This window comes from Crinia signifera, chromosome 5, assembly GCF_055691185.1.
Source record: "Crinia signifera chromosome 5, ASM5569118v1, whole genome shotgun sequence".
Taxonomy (NCBI): domain Eukaryota; kingdom Metazoa; phylum Chordata; class Amphibia; order Anura; family Myobatrachidae; genus Crinia; species Crinia signifera.
In genome coordinates this window covers 237957515-237964804 of record NC_139221.1, presented here as the reverse complement: position 1 = coordinate 237964804, position 7290 = coordinate 237957515, and the positions used below count along the sequence as shown (strand labels likewise).

The 7290-nt window shown below is 40.1% G+C and overlaps 1 long non-coding RNA gene across 1 annotated transcript; it reads left to right on the top strand.

Moving 5' to 3' along the window:
• Positions 1-4185: 4185 nt before the first annotated feature.
• On the top strand, positions 4186-5587 carry LOC146079659 (uncharacterized). The gene is made up of 3 exons (XR_014474677.1): positions 4186-4246; positions 4685-4734; positions 5417-5587. It is a non-coding gene; the product is annotated as an uncharacterized LOC146079659 (long non-coding RNA).
• The last annotated feature ends 1703 nt before the right edge of the window (positions 5588-7290 follow it).

Sequence of the window (7290 nt, the reverse complement as noted above, 5' to 3'; positions counted from 1 at the left end):
AAAAGGACATCATAGAATTAGAAAAAATCCAAAGAAGAGCAACTAAGCTTATTAGGGGAATGGAGACTTTATGCTACGAGGAGAGATTAAGCAAGCTGAGACTATTTACACTAGAGAAGAGACGTTTAAGGGGGGATATGCTCAACATGTACAAATATATCAGGGGCCAATATAAGGAACTGTCAAGCACCCTTTTTTTTGCTAGACAGGAATCTAGGACGAGAGGGCACGAGTTTAGATTAGAAGAAAAAATATTTTGTTCATCTAGAAGAAAAAATTTCTTTACAGTCAGAACAGTCAAACTTTGGAACTCTCTTCCTGAAGAACTAGTGTCGGCAGACACTATAAATACGTTTAAAATAAGGTTGGATAAACATTTATTGGTTAAAAACATCCACTTGTATGAATAAGTTACAATCTGTCTTTAAAATATCAGAACATACTATACAACAAGGGATTAGCTACTATAAACATAGGTTGAACTAGATGGACGCAAGTCTTTATTCAGCCTCACCTACTATGTAACTATGTAACTATATATGCACTACCATTGTTAAGTGATTGATTTCCCTAGTGCTTTATGTACGGTACCTGTGTACATTTATGTGCATAGATTTGAACACTTTCATTGTATTGTACTGTATGTATGGCATTTATTATACTTTACATGTCATACAAATGTGTACAATTATCTTAATGCCAGCAGTGCAACGATAGCTCTGCAGACCCCATGGTAGCTTGGTGGCACTAGCCAAGTCTGCTACTGCCTGCTTGCCGGGACCAGCAGAGCTTCTTCTCTGCAGTCCCGGCGCAACCACCCCTCACAAAATGGCCGCCCCATCACAGCAGACCATTTTTAAGGATTTTCCACAGATTGATAACTCAAATGTGTCCAGCACCAACTTTTAGATGCATGTAGTGAAACATTGGCATGTTATTGATTGATCTATGAGGTAAATAAGAGTCATTGATGTTGTTTTCTTAAAATCGCGTAAGTTACTTAGTTTTTCATATATCCAATATAAAAGGCTAATGCTGCTCCTCATCTTCATAGGGGGAGACTCAAGCATTGTGCGCAATGGCGGTTACTAGATGCTGCCCAATGGAGCAATTTACATGTTTTTCCATTCGGACATGCACTTCCGCCGACATTACTTTTATGTTGTTCCGTCATATTGATGGGCTGATAACGAATAAGTAAATAAATATATAAATCTAACAAACAACAAACAGAATGGGCGCCTCGTGGTGCAAGTAACGTTTAAAAAAAAACTTTTATTCACTTTCATAAAATACGGTAGAAATGGATCACATTACCGAGGTTGGCCGCTCCATACACCGCAAGTAAAAGGCATAGACGGCCGGCGCACAGCGCTTGGCAAGTAGGAGCAGGTTACAGCTTACTTCACAAGACTCCTGTTTGACTGGCACGTCAGTCAAACAGGAGTCTTGTGAAGTGAGCTGTAACCTGTAATCCAAGAACAAAGTGTTACAGCTTAAAAGGGATAATTTTTTGAAACCATCAGTGAAGAGGCAGGAATCCATCTTTCCCTTAATCACCACCTTCGATACGTCTAGTCCAGTTTTACCACTGGCTACTAGAACTTTATGGCCGATTTTCTCTATGGACAAAGGTTTGAAGTGCTTTCAGAATGTGAGACTGCTTACATGTTACAGACGAGGCAAAAATCTTAGGGATTTGCTAGTCCATTTGGACATTAGTGGTTTCGATACTGGAACCAATCGTTATACTAAAAGACCAGGGTGTTATAAATGCCCTATTTGGGTAACGTGTGGTTTTTTAATAGCAGGGAGCTGCTTTAAATATCCACATTCAACTTTTAAATACAAAATCAGACATGTGTTCCAGGTTTGTTGTATATATAATTATATGCCCGTGTGGGCTATGTTATGTTAGTAAAATGTCCCAGAAATTCAAAGAACACATGGCATTTCACAGGTCATCTATTAAAGCAGCGCTGGACGGGAAACCAAGTGACCAAACAAAGTAATCACCAGCTGTGTACATTAAGGTACCAAATCATAGATCGGGTACCGGAAAGTATCCGTGGGGGGGGGGGGACGTAATATAAAATTGTTAGAAGCTATGTGGATCCACAAATTAAATACAGTAGCACCCAAAGGACTGAATGAGAGGATAGCATGGAATGCATTAATGTGATGCATAGGATGTCATGCCATTGACTGCTTTTGATGTAATCGTGACTCAGACTGATTTGTATATTTTTTTAATTTTGTCTTTTGTGTGATGTCATATTTTAATATGTACTGTATATGTATTTTTATCTTATTGTAACTCATATGTACTAGCGACCAGTGTGGTGCTAACGCACGCCCCCCGCCTGTGACACGGAGAATAGCTTGGTGTTGCTACACAACAACAGCTGACGCGGCCCATAGGTGTCATTTGAGGGTGCCGCTACAGCTGTGAGTGACTCTGTGATTGCAGGGCGTGGAGGACAGTGGATGCAGCCCTGGATTCTAATCATATGGGTTGGCACACCAGTAGCATTTGAAGATCTCATTAGAGAGCATAATGCATTAGTACATCCAGTTAAGTTTACCTTCTCCATGGACAGAGAGAGTATTAACTTTCTGGATGTCAACATCACAAAGGTACAGGGTAAAATAATTACAAAGATCTTCACTAAGCCAACAGACAGAAACAATTTACTGATGGCATCCAGTGCACATCCACAAGAAACTAAGAATGCACTACCATACAGTCAGTTTCTGCACACACTAAGGATTACCAGTGATAGAGAGGAGGCTGTAAAACAATTAGAAGTCATGCAAAGAAAATTTTTGGAAAGGGGTTACGATGTAGAATTACTCGAGAATATGAAGACGAAAGCTTTAAAAATCCACAGAGAACAGTTGTTAGCCACTAAACAAAATAAAACCAATAAACCCACAATAATGTGGCCTAACACATTCTCACACATGACACCAAAAATTAAGAAGACGGCTAAACAATATTGGCCAGTAGTCCAGGCAGATACAGTGCTAAAATTACAACATACTAAACTCATGCCCTGTTACCGCAAGGGGAGAAGTCTGAGGCACCGGTTGGTCCATACAGACATAACAGCCAGAGGGACAGGTAAACCAACTACGTTTTTACCGGCAGCCAAGAACGGGTGTTAAAAATGCCCAAATTGTGTCACATGTGGATACATGTTAACAGGACCCAGTTTTCACCACCCGTTCTCAGGCAAGAAATATAACATTAATTACAGACTATCATGTACCAGCAAGTTTGTAATTTATATAATTTCTTGCCCTTGTTTGCTACAGTATGTGGGGAAAACGGAACGGCAATTCCACGAGCGCATGGCTATGCACAGGTCCTCCATAAAGGCTGCGCTAATGAAGGGAACCAGTGAACAGCTGGTGGCCAAACATTTAGCCACGGCAGGCCATAATATCTCGACCATCAGATACCGCATCATAGACCATGTCCTCCCTTCTAATAGAGGGGGTGACAGAGGTAAAAAATTATTACAAAAGGAGAGTGCCTGGATTCACAGGTTGGGCACCCTGGCACCCAGGGGCTTAAATGAGTATCTAGGAGTTGAAATTAACTTGTAGAATAAATGAACAGTAGGTCATAAACCACCCAAAGGTAGGGATGCTCAGGTAGCATAGTTCTATTCAAACAAACTTCCCAGGTGGGAGAGATAAAGGGTCGTAATTGGATCTAGCAGTAGTTCCCAAAGTAACAAATGAGCTAGGGTTACAGAAGAAGACCTTTTTGGGGATCGCCATTATTTACTCTAAAAATTGATTGAAATGTCCAGTAAGTAAGTTGATGTGATCTAGCTTAGAGACTGTAGGAGACTGCTGACAGGGTAAAGAAGCACAGATTATGCACAATATAGATAGTTTATCAAGGTAGGAGGTGAGAGAATTTTTTAGAGCAGATCACTTCAACAGCACAAGTTTTATGTATAATGAGATAATAACACTTTAACATTGCCACGTTTTTATTGTTATTTGTAGCACTAATATATGGATGCAGAGCATCCTCTTATTGAAAAGTTTTATTTGCACAGCACAGTGATGAATATTATTAATGATTGTATATGTCGTATGTTGTTTACACAGGTTGCCAGGGAACCGGAGCAGAGCCACGACGTCACTTCCGGGCAACCAGGGCTGACGCCAGGAAGGCGGAAGTTGGATGGACACCGGCACTGCACCGGCCTGAGCTCCTACATAAATGGTGAGTTTTCACTTATACATTTGTTCTTGATAAAAGCGCCACGTGCGCTGAAACGTTGCACCATTGAGATGCGCATTGTGTATTTATTTTGACCGAGTGCCGACGCCACTGCCAGTTATATATATATATATCTTGGAACAAACAAGAAATATAAAAAACAAAGTTGCCAATCACAGTGTACCCAGACACTTCCTACAGCACCATGGGGGGATGCAAGTGGTCTAAGTTTCAAAGGAATCAAAATGGTAAATGCCGACAAGAGAGGTGGCGACCGGGAGAAACAGTTGACAAGGCGAGAGACGCACTGGATCCTCACCTTAGATACATTGTTGCCTCACGGGCTAAATGAAAATTTTGAAATCACACCCTTTATTGAGAATACTTGAAACTATGTGAATAACTCTTTTTATGCCTTGACATTTTTCTTCTTCCTTCTAGATATATGGGGCTGTGAGTTTGAAAAATGAATGCATATAGGTTTTTGAAAGGTAGAAGGAGAATTCTGGACTGTATATATGTGATTGACTATGTAATTGTAATTATTTGTCTGCTATATATGATGTTGTACGAAAATGTTACTGAGAGAAGTGTAAAGCTTCATTCATTAGGAAGTAAGGGCCGATAAATAAAAGAGGCTCATATACTAATTATAAAACTCTCTTAGTATATAAATATATCGTTTATATGTTTGGAAAACTCAATGAAAAAAGACTATGCCCGTTTTTTTTTTTTTATAAAAAAAAGAACAATTGAGGTTTGCACTAGCACTTTAAGAGACTGGCCATATAAACCAAAACAAACCGGTGCCGGGATAATGGACCGCCTTAATTAATAACTAAATGTTTACAGAAAAACATGTGATGTTCTCCAGGTATAGTTTCAGCATGTAGTTTGTTGAGATTTTTTGTGTTTTGTCTTGTGTGTTTGTATTGTTGTAAACTAAGTGTAACTTGCAAGTAAATATGCACTGTTTTTTTAAATAGAAGCTAGAGAAATCTGCCAGTGCTCTTGATGAGTGGAGCTAATTAATACACCTGTATGGAGTTGAACTTCAATGTAATCGTATAAAACTGAGTCCTGAGCGTCTGGTGGGACAGCCCACTGACGAAGTCATCGACAAAACGCACCTGGGCATGTCCTACCAGACGCAAACTATTGTACCCGGCACAGGTCAGGAGAGCGGTGAGGAGAAAGTGCGCCAGCAAGCCTTGGCTGTCAGTCAGATGCGAGACGCGGCAGCCGTTCCCGCTATCGCTCCAAGGAGATACTGACTGTGGATGCGGTAACACTGATATTTTAAAACCACATGGTATCTTAGCCCACGCTGATGAAAAGCAGGGTACGCAGTGTATTGATTTTACTGAATTTTTTTTTAAATATTCAATTTTTATTGAAATTTTTAGCAGAGGTGAAACAAAAAAGGAAAAAAGAAAATAAAAAACAAAGGTCAAAGGTAAAAAAATGCAAACAGTCATGGTATAGACAATGCACATGTCATGTATATAGTGCTATACAAGAAAAAGGCTTACAACATACATGGGTAGAATCAATAATCAATTGTCAGACCCCAGGAGGGAACTAGGTGAGTGCAATACAGATAAATCAGTGGAGGTAATATGGGTGCATGGGCGACCTGATTTTTCTCTGTAGTCGCTCCAGCCAAACCATTTGATATGTATAGATGACTCTGTGGAGGAATAGCTCACATCCGCTGTCTCAAATATGAAATGTTTATGGATCTTGTTTTCAATCATTTGTAGATTCGGTATCTTGGGGGACTTCCAATACTGGGCTATGGATGCTTTAGCAGCTATCAAAATATGGCCAAGGAGGTATCTGTTACCTATAGACAATGTACCTGGGTAATAATGGAAGAGGGCCAGGAGCGGGTCTATCGGTATGTTACGGCCAAGTACCCTGGAGATAAGGAGGGAGACCTCTCTCCATAGTGGACGTATTAATGGGCAAGACCAGAAGATATGTAGAATGTTACCAACCATTCTGCAGTTCCTCCAGCATTGTGAGGAAACACTGGGCCAGAACTTATTTAGTCGTTCCGGGGTAAGATAAGCTCTGTGGACCAATTTATAGTACATTTCTGAGTGGTTGGCACATTTTGAGATTTTAAAACAGGAATGGAAAATGAACTTCCATATCTCATCTGAGAATAAATTCGGCAAATCCCTCTCCCATTTAACCTGAGAAGAGAATTTGTTTCTCGAACATTCCGCAATCAGATACTGGTACCAGCGAGATATACCTCCCTTTGTAGATTGAGATTCAAAAAAGGAGAGTATTATTTTAGGTAAGGATAGTTGGGCAGGGGGTTTAGGAAGGTGACTACGTAGCCAATGTCTAATTTGAAGGTATTTGTAGAAGTCCTGTTTCGGTACTCGAATTGTGTTTGGGGATGAGAAAAAGGGACCACAATTCCATCAGAGAGTATATCCCTTAGTGGCAATAATCCTAAATTAGCCCAAGTATCTATATTTAAATCAGGAATCGAAGAAGCAATGGTACGTAGGGACAGTTGTGGAGAGGGCAAAAGTATATCACTACTAGATGAGACAAACCTATGCCATGTCAATAATGTTGTGTGGATTGCTTTACATGCGCTAAAGTTAGATGAGACAGCAGATGGGGGCAATTTAAGTAAGTCATAGAGATCAAAAGGTGTCACGATAGCTCTTTCTATCGTTACCCAAGGTTTAGATTTGTCCTGTGAGAACCAGTCCCTTATTTGATTTAGAATACATGCTGAATGGTACTTTTCTAAATCAGGATATGCTAGGCCTCCTTCATTTTTGGCAAAGGACAGGGTAGTTTTTGCTATTTTAGGTTTTGCACCTCTCCATATATAAAATGACATTAATTTGTTGAATTTGTTACAGATCACTGTGGGAAGGGAGCGAGGGATAGTACGGATGAGATACATTAATTTAGGCAAAAGTACTATTTTTGCCGCAGCTATGCGCCCTACCCAGGAGACCTCCTGCAGCATCCATTCTTTTGTGAGCATGTCAAAAGCTCGCAATAATGGGTCA